We start from the raw sequence: 25,260 nt of genomic DNA, 5'->3' as shown, positions 1-25,260 counted from the left end.
GCAGCCACTACAAAAAACGAACTGGCAGAGGAGAGCCATACTGTTCACCCACCAAATAAGGAATCCCGGGCAGTGGATAGATTAGGGAAATGAGTCTTTGCGTCATCGACCTTTGCTGTTAGGTCCTTGAACTACCTGGCACATTTCACAAGGCTACAGAGAGTTGGTGTCAGAACTCTCTGTGACGCTGGCATCAGCAGTTTCTGATGAGGTCCGTGACAAAGTGGCCTCTCACCGACCCTAGAATCTGTTTCCAATTTCTCAATGTGTTTGATATCCCATGCTACTGAGGGAGCGGTAACAGTTGCAGGTGCAGGCATAGTCATGAGACGCCATGCCTGAGTGCGCATTTGTGATTTTGCGGACCCCTTCAAGGCTTCCTTCCTTAACGTCCCTATTGAGACCACTACTTTGTTTGCGTCCAAGGTAAAAGATACATTGACCAGATGTGAACAAGATGGTAAGGCCCTATCTGCTGTGGGTGTCTGTTTATCTTCTCCTCAGCGGTTCTATTCTAGGAATCGGAAGAGTGGGAAAATGTGGCACAAAATGTCCCACTGTCCATTCCGTGACACTCGGGCTGAGTTTTCCCCCAGAGGCAGAGGGGGGAACTCTAACGGAAGATGCCTCTTTCATGGCAGGGGAGGTTTGCGAAACTGGTGCTCCAGAGGATCCTTCTCTGGGCAGCCTTATTAGCACTCCTAGGGAGCGGCCCAATTTCTTTCCTCTGGAAGCTGTCGAGGGTTGTTTTTCCTTGTACCCTTCCACCTGGCAAACCATAACCACAGATGCTTGTGTACAAAGGATCATCACTAGAGGATACCATATTCCATTATTATCCACTCCCACCTTACCCAAAAGCTTACTTGATGTGCCACCCAGTCAAAGGGAGGCCACATCCTATAGAGATTTCAAAGCTGCTTCAAAAAAGTCATCCAAATGGTCCCCCCAGACCAGACAGGATCCGGCTTCTACTCAAGATTCATTTTGGTTCCAAAAAAGACTGGGGACTGGAGACCAATTCTGGATCTTCGCGCCCTAAACAGATTCGTAAAGGCAGAAAAATTCTGGATGTTCACGGTCCAGTCTATTCTTTCACTTTTGGAAAAAGACGATTGGATGTGCTCCATAGATCTTCAAGACGTGTACATCCACATAAAGGTGGAAAGGCACTCAAGAAGCTATCTTTGCTTTTGGGCGGGAGCCAGTCATTACCAGTTCCGAGTACTGCCCTTCAGACTGTCTACAGCCCCCAGAGTGTTCACAAAGTGCATGGCAGTAGTCGCAGCTCATCTACGGGTTCAAGGGATTCAGGTGTTTCCTTTGCTAGACGATTGGCTCATTACTGCCCCAACAAGACGTCTACTGGATCAGGCTTTGACTTGTACTCTTGGTACTGCTCAGCAGCTCAGAATATCGGTAAACTGGAAGAAGTCACACCTTACTCCTGAGTCAGTCATTAGAGTACATTGGAGTGATTCTGGACACAATGACTTGTACAGCCTCCCTACCACATCACAGAATACAGGGGATCAAGCAACCGGTTCAGGCAATACTGTCACAAAATCTAGCCTCAGCTCGGTCCATTCTTCAACTGCTTGGATCGATGGCAGCCTCCATCACCATAGTTCCCCTAGCAAGAATACACATGAGGCTTCTTCACTGGCTGCTTCTTATTCAGTGGTACCCATCCCAACATCCCTTATCTTTTCCGATTCGAACATTTGCAAACAGGACTTGCTCTGGTGGATGTCAAACAACCCTCACCAGTGGTGTCGCCCCTTCAGCCCTCATCAGCCCAGTGCCACAGTGACCACGGATGCCTTCCTGATTGGGTGGGGGGGAAACTGTTTCAGGGAAGGACAGTCCAAGGCACTTGGTCACAGACGGAGGCCCATCTGCATATCACTGTCCTAGAACTGAGGGCGGTGCTACTAACGTTACAAGCATTCCAGTCATTCCTTCTGTCAGGGACTATTGCAATTCACTCAGACAACATGGCAGTAGTCTTGTACATCAACAAACAAGGAGGAACCAGATCATACCCACTCTGTCAAGAGGCCATGGGAATTTGGCAATGGGCAATAGCCTCCAACCATTTTCTGATAGCAATGCACATTCCCGGGAACTCCGTGATAGTGGACAAATTGAGCAGATGCATTGTACATCCTCATGAGTGGTCTCTCAATCCCCTTGTGGCGGCAAAGATTTTCGACTGCTGTGGCCAGCCTTGCTGTAATCTATTTGCATCCCCGTCCAAGCAGAAGTGCAGCAACTACTTTGCCTTGATCCCCCCCTTGGGGACACTTACCGAGAGATGCTTAGTCCACGATTAGCCCTTGGGTCTACTATATGCCTATCCTCCAATACCCCTCATTCCCCTGTTCCTCAAGAAAGCACGTCGGTTGAAGAGCAAAGTGATCCTCATTGCCCGATGTTGGCCTCAACAAGTTTGGTTTCCATTCCTGTGGCCTCATTTGTTAGATCGACCATGGAGTCTCAATCCAGCTCCAGAGTTGATCTCTCACCCACAGAACCTAGTTCATGCAAACTTATCCAGCCTGAAACTGACAGCTTGGTTTCTCCACTTCCAATGATTGTCAAGCAGCATGACCTATCTTCCCCTGTGTATAACTTTCTAATTGCCTCTCCTAGATCATCCACCAGACTACTCTACTGCAGCAAATGGAAGAGGTTTTCTCTCTGGCTACAAGATAAACAAATGAACCCTTTTTCAGACCCTTTTCCTATTGTACTAGAATATCTTTCAGACCTTTTTTAAATCAGGGGTAGCAGCCCCCACAGATCGTGTTCATTTGGCTGCAGTTTCTAATTTTCATAATGGCTTCCAGGGCTCTTCCTTAATGTCACACAGACTTTGTAAGACCTTCCTGAAGGGCGTAGCTCAACGAAAACCTCCATTCAGTGAACCTGTTCAACCTTGGGACCTGGCCTTAGTCCTTCAAGAGTTGACAAATTCTCCTTTTGAGCCTGCATCTACCTGTGACAAAGTATTTATCATGGAAAATGTTATTCTTAGTTGCTATTACCTCTGCCAGACGTATTTCTGAATTACAGGCCTTGTCAAGCCGCCCTACCTCATCTTTCACAAGGACAGAGTTTCATTAAGGACCAAGCCGACATTCTTGCTGAAGGTCGTTTGAGTTATCTGTCAATCAGACTATTGATTTGCCAGTGTTCTTCCCTAATTATTCTAACAGAGGGGAATATTGCCTGCATACCTTGGATGTACATAGACAAATTTCTTTTTACCTAGACAGGACTAAATCTAGTAGAAAATCTGACCAGCTGTTTTTAGCCTTTTCTGATTCCAGATTGGGTTACCCAGTTTCTAAAGTTACTTTAGCCACTTGGTTGAGAAATTGTATTACCTTCATTTATGGCAAGAGTGGTATCCCTTTACTGGGCAGAGTAAAGGCCCACTTCACAAGATCAGTGCCATCTTCGGCAGCCTTCCATGCTAGAACATCTTTGAATGACATTTGTGCAGCCACAACCTAAGCTAGGCCTCATGCCTTCATTGCTCATTACAAATTGGACTTGGCCTCCAGAGGCAGAGCTTCCTTTGGCTCTATGGTGCTCCGGAATGTCCTTCCATAATGCCGCCTAGGGAACGAGGTAGCAGGGGACTCTGTCCCATATGTAAGGAATAAACAAAGATCAACAACATCAGATAAAGAAGTTGTCTTACCATAAATCTTCACTTATCAGACCAATGATCGAGTACAATGCCCCATTCGGGATGTATCTCACCAGACATCTGCAGCAATTGGAGAGACCCCAAAAGTTCCTCACCAAAAGGATAAAGGGACTCCAAAATCTGTCATATGCTGCCAGATTGAAGAAACTCCAGCTCTATTCAGTCGCATACCGTCTGCTCAGAGGTGACATGTGCCTGACATACAAGGCCATGTCCAACCCGGAATTAATGGACATGCTCCACCTCAAAAAATCCAAATCCACCAAAACCACTAGAGCAAGCGACTTAAACCTTAGCACGGATATAAATAGGACGTGCTGGAGGGATAGATGTATCACTCAGACTCCCTATGCTGTGGAATAAAATCCCGGTCCATGTGAGGCAGAGCACCTCGCTGACTCTGTTCAAGAGAAATCTAGACCTGTGGATGGGAGATCGTAGGTTTACCCCGGGAATCATCTCTGTGTCACTGCTGGACAGAGGCACAACAAACTAATGGGCACAGTATTTTTTCATATAAGGGGTGGCGTAAGCCACAAAAATTTGGGCTAGGCTTATAAATGCCTTAGGGCAGATAGCCTAGTATAAACCTACGAACCTATGAACGTTCCATCTGTGTTTTTTTATCTTCGTTTATTCATTACGGCCCACCCACCTTCCCCCTCTGATGGTTTCTGGTGGATCTCATTTGTCCTTCTTTCCAGTTGTTAGGTCATGTCTGACCAGAGGTAGCCTTGACTTCACTTTTCCAACTTGCAAACTACATCTGAGGTAACAGGGAGAAGGGCATGATGGATAAAATCTTAGCTCGAGAGGTTTGTGGCTGATGCGAGCTTGAAAAAAAGGCTGGCTTGGTTCCGAGGTCAGAACCGGATCCCATACGTAATGAATAAACGAAGATAAAACAACACAGATGGAACGTTATGGTAAGACATAACTTCTTTTTCAGGAGAAGGGTACAAAAAAAATATCCACAGCATTGGATATACCATGGAACACAGTGAACAGTCATCAAAAAGTGTGGAAAATGTGGGACAACAGGGATGTTGCAAAGAACTGGACGTCCCACCTAAATTGATGAAAAGACCAGTCAAAAACTGGTCAGGGAGGCTGCCAAGAGACCTACAGCAACACAGAAGGAGCTGCAGGAATTTCTGGAAAGCACTGGTTGTGTTCTCCATGTGACAATCTCCCGTATTCTTCATATGTCTGGATTAGGGGGTAGGGTTGCAAGTCAGAAGCCTTTTCTTACATAGGAAAAACATCTAGGCCCGGCAAAAATTTGCAAAGCAATAATTCAGGTATCTCAAAAGCATGTGGGAAAATGTGTTATGATCTAATGAGACCAGTGTTGAACTTTTTGGCCACAATTCTAAAAGGTACATTTGGCGCAAAAACAACACTTTGCATCACCAAACGAACACCATCCCCATGGTGAAGCATGGTGGTGGCAGTGTCATGCTTTGGGATTGATTTTCTTCAGCTGGAAGTGGGGCTTTAGTCAAGGTGGAGGGAATTATGAACAGTTCCATCTACCAGCCACTTTTGGCCCCAGACCTTCAGGCATCTGCGAGGAAGAGGAATTTCACCTGTCAACATGACAATGACCCCAAACTTACATCCAAATCAACAAAAGAATGGCTTCACCAAAAGAAAATTAAAGTTCTGGAATGGCCCAGCCAGAGCAAAGACCTAAATCCAATAGAAAATATGTGGGTGACCTGAAGAGAGCTGTGCGCAAGAGATACCCATCAGTCTGACAGATTTTGAGTTCTTTTGCAAGGAAGAATGGGCAAATATTGCCTAGTCAATATGTGCTATGCTGATAGACTCCTACCCAAAAAGCCTGAATGTAGTAATTAAATCAAAAAGTGCTTCAACAAAATATTATTTTAAGGGTGTGCACACTTATCCAACCAGCTTATTGTACGTTTTTTAATTTTTTATGTTTTATCCCCTACAGATTTGTTTGTTTTTCAATTGAATTGTACAGGTTATAGGTCACATTAAAGGTGGGAAAAGTTTTGAAATTATATATTTTGGTCTAATTTTTTATATCACAAAAACCTGGCATTTTAACAGGGGTGTGTACATTTTGTATATTGTGTGTGTGTGTGTGTGTGTGTGTGTGTATATGTATGTATGTGTGTATATATATATATATATATATATATATATATATATATATATATATATATATATATATATATATATAAATATAATATAGTGTGTGTGAGCCTTGAAAATGTTTGTGTTTCAGCATTTTATTATATTAATGGCATAATGCCAAAGTATAGGATAGATAATTAAAGGTGACACGAAGTATAGATATATACCAGAGTGAAGGATTTGATCTGGGATGGTGACTTTTCTGTTTTTGATTAGAAGGCCAAAGTGCTATGGGGCAAGTACAGTTGCATAAAACTTTCTTTGTATTACAATACATACATTGTAGTGCCTTTTCAAGCTGTTGCGCATTATTTCCATCTGCATCTGAAATAAGTAAACAATTTTGATCTCCCTTAACGGCGACGATTGTATCGAATTTTAAATATTGATATGAATAGAATCCCAGACAGTAACTCTCAGCTGCTGCATAATGGTTGTCATGTATCAAATGCTTCTGTATGTATTTGTCGACATCAAAACAGTACTGCAGCAACATTGCCGTCACTTTTAATGTGTGCTCACAGCAGTTGTATGCATGCATTGTAGTTGCTGTACGTGTGCTCACATTGAGAGCATGCATGCAGTGCAGTTGCCATACGTGTGGTTGCAACATGCTTTGTAGTTACTGCCCATGTGTGCTTAGAAGGTGATAATACATGCATTGTGGTTACCATACATGTGTTCTCAGAACAAGAACATGCATACACAGTAGTTACCTTACACGTTTTCTGATTTCAGTAGAATAAAGCTTTTCTTAAGCTCCATTTTTACTGGGTGTGCTCCATTCATTAAGAAGATAACAGATTTAAGACTCTTAACACTGCTGTGGGTATTTTGCTGTAGCTGCAGTTCTGTGAAACAGCAAATCTTATTTTTTTTACTTATTTTCTGTTGATCTCTTGACAATCCTTTTAGGTGCTCAGATGATTAGTGTGTATATCTGGCTGTTTTCTTGCCTTGTTTGTGTGCAGGCGTGCTCCTTTGAATTAAGGCAATAATAAATGTTAGACTTTTGCAACACTGCCATTGGTGTTTGCTGTATCTGCAATTCAGCACATTAGCAAATCTGTTTCTTTTTTTATTACTTTTATTTTTTTCTGTTTTGCTTTTGGTGTCCTGACTGTCCTTTTCAAGAGCACAGGTGAATACAGTGTAAGTGTCTAAATCTACTACTAAGACGTGCTATCGTTTCAGATATCGCAGTATCACCCTGCAGTCTTCGGTTATCTGTGACTGAGACAGATGATTTTCATGTTGTTGAGAAGAAGAGCATGGGGGGTGGGGTCCAGTCTGTTCATATCTCTGGAACAGGAATAGGTTTGATTATATCCGTATATAGTCTAGGTATAACCAGCTTGCTACCACCATTAAAATGCTGGGCAGGTGCTTATAATCGATGATTCTCAGTTAAGAGGGTTGAAGGACATTCTTCCCATAACTTAATGGGATATGATTAGTCTCATGCATAAGAGGCAGCATGATTTCAGTTCTAAGGAACTATTTCTGAACCTTATGTAATCAGAACACAAGATATGATGTAATTTTTGTGGTTGCTGGGTGTAATGATGTGGCCAGGATTAATAAAGAATCTTTCTAAAAGACCGTGGGCAACCTTGTCAAACCCAGTCAAATATATAGCTTCCATTTACTTTTCTTGTGATTTTGTTTTCCTGCTCCCTAGATTCAATGGTGTAATTTAAGGTAGAAGCGAAATTTTTTTACAAAGTAAAGGAGTGTTTTTTAAATCTGTGAAGGTAATCTTCTTATGGGAATGGTTCAGGCCTAAATCTGTTTATTTTTTAGGAGGGATTTAATTGCATGGCAGCCACCAAGGTAACCAAGTACTGGGCAGTTTGACAAAATATGTGAGGCCTTTTTTAGGGCTTACAAGGGGTGCTTAGTGGGTTGGAAGCTCAAATATCAAACGATTGTTTAGACAGCTTCGTTATCAGTAAGACTTGGTTTAGTCAAAAAACTTAAACCAGTATCTGTTTCTGGCTTTAAAGGATATTATTTAGCCATGTAAGAGGGGTGATGTATCAGTATATGTGAACAAAAGTCCAATTCATTGTTAGAAATACAGAAGGCACGTGGTGGTAAGCTAATAGTTGCCATAAAAGTTGGCTCGTTAAGATGCAATGTAGCATTGTTCTTTAGACGTCCTTCCCGTTTTCAGTCCTCAGTCTATATACTTTAATTGGTAATTATTTTACTAATAAATTTCATGTTATTGCTGGTGATTTTAATGATCCAAAATTGATTATACTGCACCCACATTAAACTCAAAAACTGTAAATAAGTTAATTGAGTGGAGTTTATGTAATGGTTATTCACAAATAGTGAATGAAAGTACCAGGGGTGGATTTGGTGTGGGTAAATAAACTGATCACATCTTGTGTATTATCTGAGGTTTCTCCTATCACACCGGCCTGGGTGGTGATGCGGTTAGCATTGTCACCTCACAGCAAGAGGTTCACCGGTTCAGTTTTTGACTGGCGTGTCTTCTGTGCGAAGTCTAGATGTTCTCCCTGCGGACACGTGGATTTCCTCTGGGTGCTCTAGTTTCCTCCCACATTCCAAAGACATGCAGTAGGTGGATTGAACACAACGCTGAGAAAATTACTAAAGTTTATTGCTCTGATTTTGTTGCAGTCCGTTCTTAAATAAAGTCATACAATTAGGAATCTTGCCTATTTACTTTGACTATACAGGAGAGCTGGATTAAGCTATATTACTTTATTGACAACTTTTTTGTGCCTGTAGGAAATGCTACCAGAGTTAGCAATAACAATTTTGTGGAATAGTAGTGTTTCACATTTTAAGTGTAGGAAGAAGATAATCGGCAAAAGTGTAATGGAGTAAAAAAAAATTCTCAAAATTAGTTAATAAATTGCGAGCTGAAGTAAAATTGACTGTAAGTGCTATGGATAGTCATAAGCCTTGTTTGAGTTTCTGCAGTGCTTTGGGAAAGGTTAAATGTCTGGAGTATTCATAAAAATGGGTGACAGTTTCATTTACTGATCCTAAGGATCTGGTTAATATTTTTGCCAAAGAGTTCTCAAATGGGATTGTATGCCAACAACTCTATTTATCTAAACTCAATTATCCTCAAAGGTACTTGCACAATAATATGGGATGTTGACATTATTAAACATCAAATGTAACTGTGCAGCTGGCCCAATTGAATTAATTTTTTACTGAAGGGAATAGCAGAGGCATTATTGTCATGGGTAACCTATTTCTTTCAGAGGTCTTAAACAGAAGGCTATGTTCCTTCTGTCTGGAAAGAGGCACTAGTCATCCCTATACAGAAAAGTCATATTAGTCTGTCTTCTGCTTGCTACAATTTGATTAGCCTTACTTGTGTACTTGGGAAATGTTTTGAGTGTGCTATGTTTGACACTCAAATCCATGACTGATTTCAGCTCTGATATCTACCGACGTGTTTTTCACCCAGACATGACTTGTAAGACCAGCATGAACCCCTGTGTGATTAGATAGGTTGCCAACTGGTTACTAAATTGGAACTTTGAAGCAAGTATTTTGATAAAGGTATTCCTGAAGGATCTGTATTAGGTCCTTTATTTTTTGGCTTGTTGATTTTGGACTACTCGGTACTGGAAAATGTTGTTCAGCAAATTTGCTGATAAGTAATGTTACCTTTACTGAGGATCATAATTCTTTTAGTAGTAGTTTGGACAGCATAGTTACATGGGTAAGAAACAAGGGCATTATGTTTAACAAAAAGTGTCTAGTGATTCTTTATGGATCATATAACCTCATGTACCCCTAGAGGCACTAGAAGACTGCATCCTCTTCTGATCCACCAGCATGGTTAAGGACTTTGGTATAATGGTGGATTCTGTATTGAAAATTGATGAGCAAATCAAACTGATAATTAGGAAATGCTACAGGCTTATTAAAAACGTCTTACATTGTTTTGTTTTTTTTTGTTTTTTTAACATTAGAAACAAAGTTGTCTCAATTAGGCTTTATACATCCAGCATTTGCTCAATAATTGAGAATTGTAGCTGTGCTGGGACATTGAGAGTCTATCATTTGAACAAAGTTGAGTACATTCAGAAGACCATCACAAGATGTAGGAGATGTTTGCCATTTATCCTATTGTTAGAGACTCCTGTATCTTTTCCTTTTTTCAATGGGTTACAGATTATTTAGAGGCGATTTAATTTTAGTTTACAAATGCCTATATGATGAAGCTGTGGCAGTTTCACTGGATATTGAGTTTGTAATTCACAATGCCAACACAAGGGACAACAATTTTATTGTTAGTTTGTCCACTGTCAGCTTTATGCTGAAAAGCTCTTTTGCTTCATAGAGCATGGAGGCTATAAAATGCCCTAACAATACATATAAAAATGTGTTGTTGATTTGGATATATTTAAGGGCGCTTTAGATCAGTGGTTTAAGATTATTGTTTTTGCATCAGGATTGACAATAAAGCAAACTCTTAAATGGCCTTTGTAGGCCCTTTATTTGTTCAAAGTATCATTAAATCATTCTTAAGAATCTTCGCATGTTGTTAATACCACCAGTACAAAAATGTCTGTTGTGAGAGAAACCATTTATTATATGATAGAGTTATGGCTTAGTAAGTGAGACCATGCTTGTGTTGGGCCTCTGCAGTGGTGCAGCAGTTAGCATGGTCACCTCACAGCAAGAGGCTCTCCAGTTCGATTCTCGACTGGCGGAGTCTGCATGTCCTCCCTGCGGTCACGTGGCCTTCCTCTGTGTGCTCCAGTTTCCTCCCACATTCCCAAGACATGCAGTAGGTGGATTGAACACTCTAAATTGGTCGTAGGTGTGAGTGTGCATGCGAGTGAGTCGTATGGTTCATAGGTTGGTACTAGGCTATCTGCCCTAGGGCCTATACAAGCCTAGCCAGAACAATTCCCTGGCTATTTCTTCCCACACAATTTACTTCCCTGGACCCCTGTATAGCAGAGCGTCTGACGTGATCCCCGGGGTGAATTTCCTTTCTTCCATACAATCGTCAAGGTTCCTTTTGAAGAGGGCCAAAGAGGCGCTCTGCTTGACATGTATGGGCAGTCTATTCCAGAGACTGGGGAGTCTCTGCATCAGGAACTTATCCCTCCAGCATGTTTTGTTTATTGTGATGACAAGGTTTAGATCCCTGGAGCGTGTGGCTGTGGGGGATTGGGATTTCTTTAAGTGTAGCATGTCCAGCAGCTCTGGGTTTGACATGGCCTTGTATGTTAAGCAGAGATAAGCTTCTGAGTAGACGATATGTGACAAACTATAGCTGGATGAACTACCACGGCAGTGCTAGGTACACGGTGGTGTAAACCTTGGCTCAAGATGATTGTCACTTTTGAAGTGACACCCTGACCTCATGTTCAAAATGGGGAAAAAGGGGTTGAGGGTGGATGGATGGATTCCAGATGCTGAAGTCTTACAACAAAATCTTTATATTAATCTTAATGGGAGACTTATTCATTCATGAATTTTCTATCAGTTTCAAGTCAGCATTTTTTAACAATCATTTCTCTTCCTGTATTTGTTTTAACTTCTTAAAGGTAACCATTGCACAGCATATGCATATTAACAGAAATGACCTTAAATACACTAGACATGAATGCCTGTGTAATAGACGTTAATGTATGTTGTGTGGGTAACGTATGTGGTTATTCATTGTACTGTACATGAGATGAATTTCTTCTTTGAAAGAAATGTGTTGCTTGTACACTATATACTTTCTCTGTTTCTACTAGCTGCTGTGGAATGTCTGTCTTAGTTGCAACATAGGCTTTTAGTCTGATATTGATTCTTTATTTTGCAACAAATAACACTATGACCATAAACAATAAACAGCAGAACACCACCCTTGGAGCAGATCTGTTTTGCATGGAAATGTTCTCAATGTTACTGTTACATGCTGAGTCTCAGTCTGACATCCAGAGGTACTGTAGCTGTCTCACATCCCATGTTGTCCAGGTCATTGCAGGAGCCTGACTATAGCTGACCCCTCCTCCAGTTAATCTCTCTACATTAGACATTTCATTTGCACTTTTCAGCCATTCCTTTGCAGTGGGCAGATCTTGTCACCATCTCCTAGTTGGTACCTGTAACGTAGTGGATTGTTTGTGAAAGGGGACTTCTTTTTCTTTATAATTTATATTGGAGTGCTATGTCAGTGTGGTAAAAGCCCAGATGTACACGTTCTCTTTCCAAATGCTGAATGATCTGCTCATTCCCTAACTGTAAAGCATAAGCAGAGCCAGAAAAGGACATCATATACATATACATATACATATACATATACAGTGGATATAAAAATTGTACACACCCCTGTTAAAATGCCAGGTTTTTGTGATCTAAAAACATGTGACCACAATAAATCATTTCAAAACTTTTCCTACCTTTAATGTGACCTATAACCTGTACAATTCAATTGAAAAACAAACAAATCTGTTAGGAGAAAAAAAAAAAAGTACTGGTTGCATAAGTGTGCACACCCTTAAACTAATACTTTGTTGTGTGTGCACACCCTTAAACTAATACTTTGTTGAAGCACCTTTTGATTTAATTACAGCATTCAGTCTTCTTGGATACTCACCTGCCATCAATTAAAGAGACTCGGATTAACCCCAAATAAAGTTCAGCTGTCCTAGTAGGATTTTCCTGACATTTACTCAGTTGCCTGCTACAGCAAAAGCCATGGTTCACAGACAGCTTAGAAAGCATCAAAGGGATCTAATTGTTGAAAGGTATCCGCCAGGAATTTTTTTTTTTTATATATTTTTTCCCCTAACAGATTTGTTTTGTTTTCAATTGAATTGTACAGATTATAGGTCACATTAAAGGTGGGAAAAGTTTTGAAATGATTTATTGTGGTCTCATAGGTAGGTACTAGGCTATCTGCCCGAAGGCATTTATAAGCGTAGCCAGAATGTGTTTGCTTTCGCCGCCCCTTTAGATTAGTTCTCTGTGCTTCTGTCCAGCAGAGCCATTGCAGTGATCCCCGGAGTAAACTTTCTGTTTCCCATCCACTCGTCAAGGTTTCTCTTGAAGAGTGCTAGTGAGGAGCTCTGTCTAATGTAGATTGGAATCTTGTTCCAAAGCATGGGAAGTCTCTGGGACAGGAATCTATCCCTCCAGCACGTCCTATTTATTGTTGTGGTGAGGTTTAGATCCCTAGAGCGTGTGGCTTGAAGGGATAAGGTTTTCTTTAGGTGGAGCATGTCCATCAATTCTGGGTTGGACATGGCCTTGTATGTCAGGCAGAGATCACCTCTGAGCAGGCGGTATGCAACAAAGTACAGCTGGAGTTTCTTCAGTCGAGCTGCATAGGGCATCTGTTTGAGGCCAGTGATCCCCTTGGTGAGGTACTTCTGTGGTCTTTCCAGCTGTTGTAGGTGCCTTGTAAGGTACATCCCAAATGTGGCGTTGTACTCTATGTTGCAGCTGGAGTTTCTTCAGTCGAGCTGCATAGGGCATCTGTTTGAGGCCAGTGATCCCCTTGGTGAGGTACTTCTGTGGTCTTTCCAGCTGTTGTAGGTGCCTTGTAAGGTACATCCCAAATGTGGCGTTGTACTCTGTTGGGTCTGATGTGTAGAGGGGCACAATGACCTCTTGATCTGGATGCAAACCCTTTTGTGATTAGGTGGGCCACATAGAAGGATTTTCTAACTGCTTTGGCAATGTGATTATCAAAGGAGAGATTACTATCTACTTGGGTCCCCAGATCCCTTATTATGTTTTCCGCATTTAGGGGACTACCACCTATGTGGTAGTTTGTGGGTACTTTATTTCCAAAGGGAATAACTATGCACTTTTTAGCATTTAGCTTGAGGCCATGATTTTGACACCAGGTATCCATCTCGGTGAGACCCTTTTGGAGGATGTCTGTGTCAGCCGGTGAGCCAGTTATAGCCCCTAGTTTGAAGTCATCTGCGAACTTGGTCAGCCATAGTCCTCCTGTGCTTGTCTGTACCTCTGAGAAGTATATGCCGAACAGGAGGGGTCCTAGGGCTGAGCCATGCGGAACGCCAATTGTAACCGGTTTAGAGTCAGACCTAGCTCCCGCAACTCTCACCATGTGGGTTCTGTCCTTGAGCCAATTGGCAATCCATCTTGTGACATAGGGGTTTATGTTCAGGCTGGTGATCTTGTCTAGAATATCAGAATAGGGAATGGTGTTGAAGTAGCTAGGCTGTGTGTACTACCTTTCCCTTGTCTGTAGCTTTGGTAACTGTCTCAAAGAAGTCCACCAGGTTTAGGAGGTATAATCTGCCCTTAACAAAGCCGAACTGGGAAGGGTCCAGTGTTTGGAGGTTCCCAATGTCTCTCTTAATGAGTTCCATGATGATGCATGCTATAGCCTTGCAGACCAAGCTAGTCAGGCTTATAGGGCAATAGTTCCCAGGGTCTGTTGTGGCTCCACCTTTGTGGAGCGGAATAACTGTTGCTGTGCACCACTCTGTGGGTACGTAGGCTGTGGAGAGGCTGAGTTTGAACAGTGTGTTTAGGTGAGGGGTTAGTTCGTCGTTGAGCTCATGTAGGACGCAGCCTGGGACACCGTCCGGTCCCATTGATGCTTTGTTTTTGGCTTTGGAGAGGGCTATTTTAACCTGAGTGTCTGATTTTAGGAGCTCTACATTCTTCTGGTATGGTTATGGGCCCTTTTGGGGGTGAGAGGGGGTGAAGTTTGCACTGAACCTGTCTGCCAGGATGTTGGCAATATTGTTTGGTTCAGTGTATTTTGTGCCATTCTGCACTAACTCTGAGCAGATCTGAGCATTGCCACTTAGATTCTTGACATAGCTAAAGAATGCCTTGTGGTTATCTTTGGAATCCTTGGCAAGTTTCCTTTCAAAGCTCACCTTGGACGATTTTATGAGGGATCATAGTTTCTTGCTGATACTGATCAAGGATGTCTTCCCTTCTTGGGATTTTACTCTTTTCTGTACTAGTTTCCTCCTTCTGTTGTATAGCTTGTTTATGGCAGGGGTCCACCAGACTGGTTTCCTTTTCCTGGAGGAGTGAGTCTTGGTTTTTCTTGAGATAGAACGATCCATGCATTCTTGTAGGTGCCCATAGAATGCATTAGTAAAAGATTTTGCAGCTTGGATAGCGTTATCATTTAGCATAGGGCTTTGAAACTTTCCACCTCCGTCTTAAGTAACGTGAAGTTTGCGTTTTGAAAAGTTTTTCACGGTGGTTTCCCTGTCCGGTGGTGGGGGCGGAATGTGGATATATAAAGTGATTTGTTTGTGGTCAGATCTAAGCAGCGAGGGGTTGACCTCCGGTGTGGAAAACCGGTTGCTCATGTTGGTGATGATCAGGTCCAATATGCTGTCACCTCTGGTGGGAGTGTTGACCAGTTGTTCCAAGGTGTTTGTCTCATTTTTTTATATCCCAAAAACCTGGCATTTTAACAGGGGTGTGTACACTTTTTATATCCACTGTACGTATGCATATACATATATATGTATGCAAGTTGATGCCTAGCGTACCATATTCCCTCTGAACCACATCTGTCCGAGTTGCGGTTTGAGGTCTGAATGCAATATTACAGGGAGCATGATGACTGACCAAAGCGCATCTTAGTGAAACACGATTCGCTAGTATCTCTTTTGCCAAATCTGTTGATTGCCCCAGGGATTATATGGTTAGATAATATTTAACTGTGTGAGAGGTAGGATTTATGGCTTCGTTTCAAACCGAGAGAGTGCAGTGAAACGGATAAATGGTAAATGTGTTGTGCCACACTGTGTTTTGGTCTTTTGCAAGTGACTTTGTGATTCTTTACATCTATTACTTATAGAGGTGTGTGTCATTGAATTCCATGTATTTTCCACTAACATTCCATCAAGAGCTTGTTTAATTTTGACTGCAAGTGGTAATGTGCCGTTACACAGGGGAAACTGTCTTGGGCACAGTCTGTGTGCAAAGTACTGACTTACACAAAAGATTATGTGGCGGCCAATGATCATTCATAGAGTAGGTCAAAAGAATTCAGGATACATGTAACAGTTTTCACCATTTTTAACATATTTTGGATTAAGAAATAATTGGTATTATATTATTTCCATTTTACATACAGATATTACATATATGGGTCTCTCTCTCTCTACCAATGATTAATAGACATGTTTCACTGAATTTAGAGCAAACAGCTATGGTTAGTGTCCTCTTGCTTTCCCAGAAATACTAAAACCTGTCTCTTTCATAGCACAAAAGGTTCTCGTTCATCATAGCAAAAATCTTAAGACTTTCCTCTTCAACAGGCTGGCTAAAAAAGCATAACCCCATTTTCCCTCTATCTTTGAAAAGCCAGACTCCCAGATATTTCAGTTTGAATCTGTTCACTCAAACCCCAAGTAAACTCCAGATCATCCCACTATATCTGCTCCCACATGTAGCATAACCATCCTTCATAATTTATTGTAAAACCGTAACCCCCATGTATTTCTGTAATGGATCTCAGAAATAGGATTCTTGCTTCTGTGACTGCTATGCAAAGGAAGTCATCTACATTAAAGTGCTGTTTTCTGAATTCTTTCTGCACAAATTGCCCTTATACATAGGTGTTCTATTTGTTTACCATTGATTCCACCTTGTACATAGGTGTCCTATTTGTTTACCATTGATTCCATGCATGTTTATTTCCATAAATTGCCCTTATATGTAGGTGTCCTATTTGTTTACTATTTACCATTGATTCCACCTTCTACATAGGTGTCCTATTTGTTTATCATTGAATCTATACATGGAGTTTATTGCCACAAATTGCCCTTGTACATAGGTGTCCTATTCGTTTACCATATACATAGGTGTCCTATTTGTTTACCATTGATTCCATATGCTGAGTTTATTTTCTAACTGGTAAGGTGAGCTAGTTCAAAGACACTTTTCAGCCATGACCGGCGGTACTTGACAATTTAGTTTATTAATTCCATAATTTTAAGTTGTAGCATGTGGCTAGATACCCAAGTAAACATTAGTGAATGTCGGTGGTTAGTTTTATGGCACAATTATGAATTCCCACAACTAATCATACATGTTGCAAATATATTGGTAACATTGTGTTTGCTTATTTACTGTTGTGCTGCATTGTTGCGGATAAAGTAAGAGCGATACAGAATTGCAAGGATACAGCTCTGAGGTACTGCTTCAGGGAGACATTCTTGCCTATTACCTGTTTCTATTATTCAGGCAATTTAATAATATCCCCTTAACGTACATCCACACCACTACTGATGTCCTATATAAAGATCCCATTGGTACTTGCAATCCACTGCTTTCCTGATCTGCAAATTCTGCAGAACTATCCAAAGGTTAGTTAGGTACTTTTAATTTGCTGTATCAAAAGCTTTCTCCATATCTGTGACTATTATATTCATGTATAATATTCTGCTCTAGTGTTTGAAATCTAGGAGACCATGCACAGTACCTGTCTGGAATAAAATGAGGTTGATCTACAGCTGTTAGTATGGGGAGAACATATTTAAACTAATTGGATAGTATTTTAATGAATAGCTTTGTGACTATATTAATCAGTAGTACTGGCCTATGCCACTGATTTTGGTCACATCTTTTCCTTCTTTGCTTTCAAGCAACCAGTGTAATAATCTCTTATTAGGAAGTTAGAATAAAGCCCTCTTCCTCTCCTTGTTTTGTTTGCTTGCTGTGATGTCATCGCCGCTATTACCAAGCTGATATAGAACTCTTAGGAGAACATTTTCATGCTGGACTTTGTACCCGACCTTGAATTCCACCTTACCCATTTAATTTGCAGAGATAGTGTGTTGGTAATTTTATTTTCAGCAGTCATAGCTGGGGTGTGAAAGTTCCACTAATTACATGAAACACCTTGAAGTGTAGTCTTCTTGGTATTGTATTCCTCTCTACTTTTTATAATAGTGCATATAAATTCCTGTTTTTATCAGCTTCCTCTAAATGTTGGAAGCTGTAGCTATAATGGCTATCTTTGGAGGTTAGGGATTGGTATAATGGTTAATGTGTTTAAGCCATGGTGGTACAGCGGTAGCGTTGTTGCCTCAAAGCAAGAGGTTCTCCTGTTCGATTCTCTGCTGGAGTGCCTACTGTGTGGAGTCTGCATGTCCTCCCAGAGGTCAAGTGGCCTCTGAAAGACCATGCGTGAATGGGCATACCTTCGTTGAAGGTTGGGTGTCGAGCTGGCACCTCGGCATCATAAAAATCGACTGCCAATCATTAGCGGACTGGAGTTCCGCTGTGGTGACCTCTAACTGGGAAAAGCCGAAAAGACAAACCTAATGGTTAATGTGTTTACCTCAACAGTTACAGGGTATAGGTTTGATTTCTTGAAGTATGGATAGGCTTAAAAAGGCCCTCTTGTTTCATTAACCTAGTAGTCCCCTATGAACCTATTATAGACCCTTCTACTTCGTTACAGCTTTTCTCATTTTAAGCTGCCAACAGCCCCTCAGCCCTCTCTGTCTGTATTTAGTTTGATTCTGTAATGTTGGCATTCCTTCTGCTTCTGTCATCATAATCATCCCTCGTTTTCCCTTATCTCTTTCTGGCCAAAAGATGGGCAGCTCTTATCCTCGCAACATTTGCTGTTTTCTGAAGGCTGAATTCTAAAAATTTTCTCACAAAAGACTTCCCTGTATGCATCGTCCTGTTTCTTTTAGGCAAATTATCTTGAATTCTTGTAATCCTAAAATCATGGAAAGCCCTTTTCAGCTCATTAAACCAGGAAACATATTTGGATACATGTACAGCGTTGTTTGTAAATTATTACAATATGTTTAATTGTCTTGTCATGGTTGAAAGAAGCCTCCAGTCTAGTCCATCTACTTGGCAAACAAAAATGAATCAGTTTAGTTCTCAAAACAGATTGTGGTGCCTCAGACTTTGTATTCTCTGTTATGTAGCATAATGTCCTGTATTAGGCAGACAAAAACAGCTGTGTGCAACTCATCAAACTTATTGACTTCATGTTTAAGCTGTAAAAGAATTGCGTGTGATCTTAATGTGTGGTGGACAGTGTTTTGTATTTCTTCACCTTCTTATAAACCCCTTTGAGGTAAGAAAGATATCTGTATGTTTCATGTGGGCTAAAATATATAGCTCTAGATGGAGAAGTATGTGGTGTCTGTGTATCTATGTCAGCAGGTTTCTGCATAACAGTGAAGGTTATACCCCTTTTTTTTTGGCCTTATTTTTGAAAATTCTCTCTCTTTGAATCTGAGATGAGTTCAAACCTTCCTTTTTTAATTATTTGGACAGTTGTTGGTCTTTTTTTTACCTGTGTTGTGTAGGATTCTACCTATTGCTAGTAAGCATCCAAGTCCCGTAGTGATCCTGTGAATAGCCGTCACCGTACACAGAGTTTACTTGGCAAGTAGATAACTGAATTACATTGCCAGGCCTTTTGTATCTCTCACACACACACACACACACACACACACACACACACACACACACACACACGCACACCTTTGGACAATTTACAGTCACCAGTCCACCTACTGCTTGTTTTTGGGATATGTGGAGAAACTGGAGTACCTGGAGAACACCCACACGAACATACTGATGGCATGCAGACTCCACAAAGAAAGCACCTCAGCCAAACTAGAGAACCTCTTGCTGTGAGGTGACAGTGCTGCACACTACAAGGCTACATGGAATGCATTTTATTAACAAGAGATGACATAGCAACATTTGGTCAGTAGGTGTTCACTTTAGGAGCAACATTTGGTTAGTAGGTGTTCACTTTAGCACCAGCCTGAATTACTGTGTGTGATTCCCAAAGCTCTTCCATGTACCAGTATGCTGGGTTAGAATCTGACTGACCATTTTTCTGTGCTAGTAGAGCAGCGCTGGGTTACTTTACTCCTCCTTTCACCAGCATATGCTACCTGTAACTTTCCATTCTGTACATATGCAGAGTGTTTTTGCACTAAGCCAGTGATAACCCAAACCTTGTTCTTTTACACAGGAATCCTAGACTTTTTTTTTAAGCCCCAGGTCTTTTGTCATGTTGCATTTAAAAAAAAAAATAAACGTTATAATTCTGCATTTTTATGAGAAATACAGACCTGTTATCTAGTCTGTTCTGTAAATAATCTAATATAACATGCATAGTTTTAACTATGTGCAGAATGATTTGTGTGTTTCTTAGTATGTATGAGTGGTACCACTAGAATGGGGAACCGAAAATACATCCTTGGGATTCTACCTGTCTCCCTGCAGGGCAGGGGCATTGGGTGCTGACTTGTCAGAACATGGGTTAAATTCTTGGCTAAGCTTGTAAGGGCCTCAGGGCCAGTAGCCTAGTGACGTCCTATGATCCTATGCCATAGGGTTGCCAACCATCCGGAACCCTTCTGGACTGTCCAGAATTAAGGGAAGCTGTCCGGAAAACAGACCAGACAGAATATTGTCTGGAAAAAATACCGAGACATTTAATTTTCTTTTAATTAAAATAGTACTTTTTTTATGGGTGTTCTTCTTTAAGAACACCCTTTGCGTTCGGTCACACACAGACGCAGAAATCAAAACAGTCTCCTGCGTCTGTGCGACCGATTGTTTACGTCTTTACCTTCCACGTGCAAAATTAGAATTTTTGAAGACCTCTCAACAGTGCAGTGGACAGACCATGAATGGACATGTAAGTGACGGTCTTGTTTTATTCAGTAGTCAAAATGTGCCTTTCAATGGTTTGGTTTCTGATTGTGTATCAGTGTTTCAATGCATTTCTGTAGAAGAAACAACAAAATAATTTCTAAGAGGTTTAGCATTCCTAGGGTTTAAATAAAATGAAACCAGTATTGCTGCGGCCTGCCAGGGAACTGACTAATCATTTAAAGTTTCCTTCCTGAAAACTGTTTTTTTTCTTTTCTTGTGGCATAACTTTGTCTAGAAGTAGAGGAGCTACAGGAGATTTGCTTTGCTTGCTAATGATACCTGTGGAGTCATAGTTATGCTGCCAGTAAGGACTCAGAAATTCAATTTGGATTTAACAGCTAGAAGAAGTGAGGGCACACTAATTATTTAGCAAGAAATGTGGTTTCTAGTCTAGATGCTGGACTTGTTTTCTGATACTATTCTGCTATTTAAATTTTTTTTTCAGTTTTTGTGTATGCCTTTTACTGTCTGCATATTTACTTGAAAATAAAATGCTTAAACTTATGTATTTTAAGTAAAGAATGTTATTAGTCTGATTTAAATGTATGTGGTTGATGCTCTATTTATTAGCTTAAGGGTTTATACATTTTATCAGTGTTCCAAACTGTGCAGTGTCTTTCCTTAGTATGACAATTGCTCATTGCTACCATTTAAATATTTAAAGACTTGTGTATTTTAAAGGTAAACATTAAGGTGTGCTTTTGTTTTGCTGTTTTGTTAGATGTTCTTCATCTCACATTGCTGCAGTCCTTACATATGGGGGTAGTCCGCTGTCCTCGGTCGGCCCGAATACCAAAGTATTAGGCTGACGTCGGTCATGGGCGCTCAGATCTGACATCAGAGCGTCAGGGTATTAAAGCGCATGACCGACGTCATATCCTCAGTCTTTTTTGCCGCATGGTCCGATGCAGAAGCAGCGTTTGCAAGTGCCGTTCGGCGTTCTGAAATTGTCGTATTCTGAGTTTCAGACTGAAACTTGGGCTAAGTACCCCGTTGGGGAATATTTTTGTTTTTTCTTGCCTCAGTTAATTCCGGATGTCAGAAAAAGTGAATAATTGTATTTCTTGTGGGAAACAGATACCGCATAGGGATTACCACTCTCTTTGTATTCCTTGTTTGGGACCTGAGCACGACGTAGTCGGGTGTCGCTTTTGTGCTAGGTTTAATAAGCGCACCATTAAACGTAGGTTAGATTGCACTAGGCTTGTCTTCGGTAAGCGGTGTAATTATAATATGCCATTGGATCCTCCGACGCCCGCTACCACGAAGAAGCGCAAAGAGAAATCTTTAAAGTCCAGGCAGGATGAGTTGTCCGTTACGGACGCCAGTTCTTTAGAAACTACGGTAGAATCTGTGGATCCAGCCGAGGTTTCAGTTGAGTCTCAGGGGGAGGCTTTAATTTTGCAAGATGTGGCCTCTCAGGAGTCAGGTCAGGCTGAGGGGGCCTCTCAGGTTGCTGTTCTCCCTTCCTTGCCTAAGGTGGTTAGGCCTTCTCCTTCTGTCTCTAAGGCTCCTTCCAAAGGCAGGCCTGGTTTGCCTTCCACGGGTGTCAGTCCTAGTTCTGCAGGTTCTGTGCCTAAAAAACACATGCTTAAAATGGCAGAAGATTTAATTTCTTTAATCAGAGGTTCTATGCCCCCTCCTGATAAGAGACCTAGGGTGGAGCCAGAGGTGGAAAGTTTGGAGCAGGCTTCAGATTACTCAGGAGTCTTCGGCTGAAGACATTCAGGATTTTCCTCCTTATTCTGATTCAGACGCAGAGGATTCCACTCCTTCTGCTTCTCCTCCAGAGGATTTTTCTTTTTCAGAAACCCTGCATTCTATGAGGGAGCATTTTAAATGGGAAGGCCAGGATTTCTCAGATTCCCGAAAGAGGCTTAGGGAATTTTTGTTTTTACCACAGCATAGGCCCTTGGCTATACCTCCTGTTTTGGATGTTGTTCAAGATGTTTTCTCCGAGGCTTCCCTTAATCCAGACTCTCTGCCTCCTGCGCCAGTTAAGCCGGACAGGTATTACAGAGTACCTGAGGCTCATAAATATCTGTATAAGAGTCCAAGGGCTGACCCAGAAACTATTAGCCAGGGACCTAAGGGTGTCAGGGCTTCTGTTGTAAAGAATCCAGTTCATATGGATAAAGATGCTAGAGCTTTGGATAGATGGGGTAAGAAAGTATATACTTCTTCCACTTTGGCAATGAGGGCTTTGAATTGCCAGTTTCATATGTTGAAGTATCAGAATTTTCTTCTTACTCAACTAAAATCTAAAGTGGATGCTTTGGCAGAGGGCATAGAGTGTAAAGAATTACAGGATTTGGTACATGCCTCTGAACAGGTGGGTAAGCATTCTTTGCAGTGTGGATGTTCTTCGTTCCCCATTGCTGCAGTCCTTACTATTGGTATAGTCCGCGTCCAGTCGGCCCGAATACCAGAGTATAAGGCTGACGTCGGTCAGGGCGCATTAGACTGACGTCAGTACGTCAGGGTACTAATGCGCATGACCGACGTCATATCCTCAGTCTTTTTTGCCGCATGGTCCGATGCAGAAGCAGTTTTGCGAGTGCAGGTTGGCGTTCTGAAATATTTCCGAAACCGGAGTTTCAGACCGAAACAGAGTTGGCTAAGTACCCGTTGGGGAACATTTTGGTTTTTACTTGCCTCAGTATTTAACCGGATGTCAGAAAAAGTGAATAACTGTATTTCTTGTGGGAAACAGATACCTCATAGGGATTACCATACCTTGTGTATACCTTGTTTAGGGCCTGAGCACGACGTTGTTGGTTGCCGCTCTTGTGCTAGGTTTAACAAACGCACTATTAAGAGGAGGTTAGACTGTGCCAGGTTAGTGTTTGGGAAGCGTTGCAATTATAAAATGCCGCCGGATGCTCCGACGCCCGCTTCGCCCAAGAAGCGCAAGGACAAAACAGTGAAGCCTAGAGTTGATGAACCGGCAGTCCCGGACGTCGGTTCTTTAGAAGGCTCAGTGGAGCCAGAGGTTTTGCCAGGAGTTTCCATGGAGTCTCAGGCAGAACCTTTACTGTTACAGGATGTGCCTTCTCAGGAGGTAGGCCAGGCTGAGGGGCTTCTCAGGTAACTGTTCTTCCCTCTCTTCCCAAGGTAGTTAGAGCCTCTCCTTCTGTTGCCAAAACTTCTTTGAGAGGTAGGCCTAGTTCAGCTTCAGTGGGGGCTTCTCCTAGCATTTCGGGTTCTGTACCTAAGAAACATATGCTTAAAATGGCAGAAGATTTGATTACTATGATTAGAGGTTCTATGCCCCGCCTGATAAGAGGCCTAGGGTGGAACCGAGTTTGATAGTTTTGAACAGTGTTCAGAGGCTTCAGAGTCTTCTGCAGAAGACTTGCAGGAGTATCCTACTTATTCTGATTCTGATGTGGATGATTCCACTCCTACAGCTTCTCCTCCTGAGGATTTCTCATTTTCAGAGACTCTGCATTCCATGAGGGAGCACTTTAAATGGGAAGGCCAGGATTACTCTGATTCCAGGAAAAGGCTTAGGGAATTCTTGTTTTACCCCAGCATAGGCCCTTAGCTATTCCTCCTGTGTTGAATGTGGTGGAAGATGTTTTGCAGAGGCTTCACTGAACCCTGACTCTTTGCCTCCTGCTCCTGTTAAGCCTGATAGGTATTATAGGGTGCCCAAGCTCATAAGTATTTGTTTAAGAGTCCAAGGGCGGACCCAGAAACTATTTCTCAAGGGCCTAAAGGTGTTAAGGCCTCTGTGGTTAAAAATCCTGTTCCCACTGATAAAGAGGCAAGGGCTTTGGATAGGTGGGGAAAGAAAGTGTATACTTCTTCCACTCTAGCCATGAGAGTGTTGAATTGTCAGTTTCACATGCTAAAATATCAGAATTATCTCCTTTCACAATTAAAATCTAAGGTGGATGCTTTGGCGGAAGGTATTGAGTGTAAAGAGTTGCTGGATTTGGTTCATGTGTCTGAACAAGTGGGTAAGCATTCTTTGCAATGTGGTTTTGATGCTGTACAGGCCTCCTCGAGGGTGGCTGCTACTAGTTCTGTTCTTCGCAGGCATGCCTGGTTGAAGGATCAGAATTTAGCTGAGCATGTTAAGACAAGGATTTTGGATGCTCCTTTACAGTCTGATGTGTTGTTTGGATCGCCTGTGGAAGCAGTTTTAAAGAAAATGGAAGACAAAGCTAAGTCTATGCAAACTGTTAAAGATTTTTTGCAGGTGCAGCCACCAAGTTTAGTAGAAATTGGCCTGCTAAGGGGTGGACATATCCTGCTTATGATTCCCAGTCTAGGGGTAGGTCTAGACGTGGTAGGGGCAGGGCTCAAGGTTCTTTTAGGCCTAGAACAGGGAGTTCACCTGCTCAGACTTCTGGTGAGGGCAGGGGTCAGTCCTTTGTTAAACAGACCCAATGACCTGTCTTTTCAGCTGCCAGTAGATTCTCGTCTGGCAGCTCCTTTGGGAGGAAGACTGTCTCTTTTCAAAGAAAATTGGGATTTAATTACTCAAGACAAATGGGTGTTGGATATCATTCACCACGGTTACAGATTTTATTTCCATACAATGCCCCTTTCAAAGGCATGCCAGACGTTCCTCCTCCACAAAGAAAGGAGGCTCACAAGCAAGTTTCTCAGTTACTCCGGATGGGGCCATTCAGCCAGTCCCTGTATCAGAAAGGGGCCTAGGATTTTATTCTCGCCTGTTCCTAGTACCAAAGAAGGGG

At 41.8% G+C, this 25,260-nt stretch overlaps 1 protein-coding gene across 1 annotated transcript in view; it reads left to right on the top strand.

The window, feature by feature from the left end:
* Positions 1 to 25,260, top strand: part of MTMR7 (myotubularin related protein 7) — a 901,754-nt gene that overhangs the window by 108,367 nt on the left and 768,127 nt on the right. The window lies entirely within an intron of this gene.

Source organism: Protopterus annectens, chromosome 2.part1, assembly GCF_019279795.1.
Source record: "Protopterus annectens isolate FY-2018-M chromosome 2.part1, PAN1.0, whole genome shotgun sequence".
NCBI lineage: Eukaryota > Metazoa > Chordata > Ceratodontiformes > Protopteridae > Protopterus > Protopterus annectens.
The sequence above is the reverse complement of the archived record's forward strand: the minus strand, read 5'-3'. Positions and strand labels throughout refer to the sequence as shown.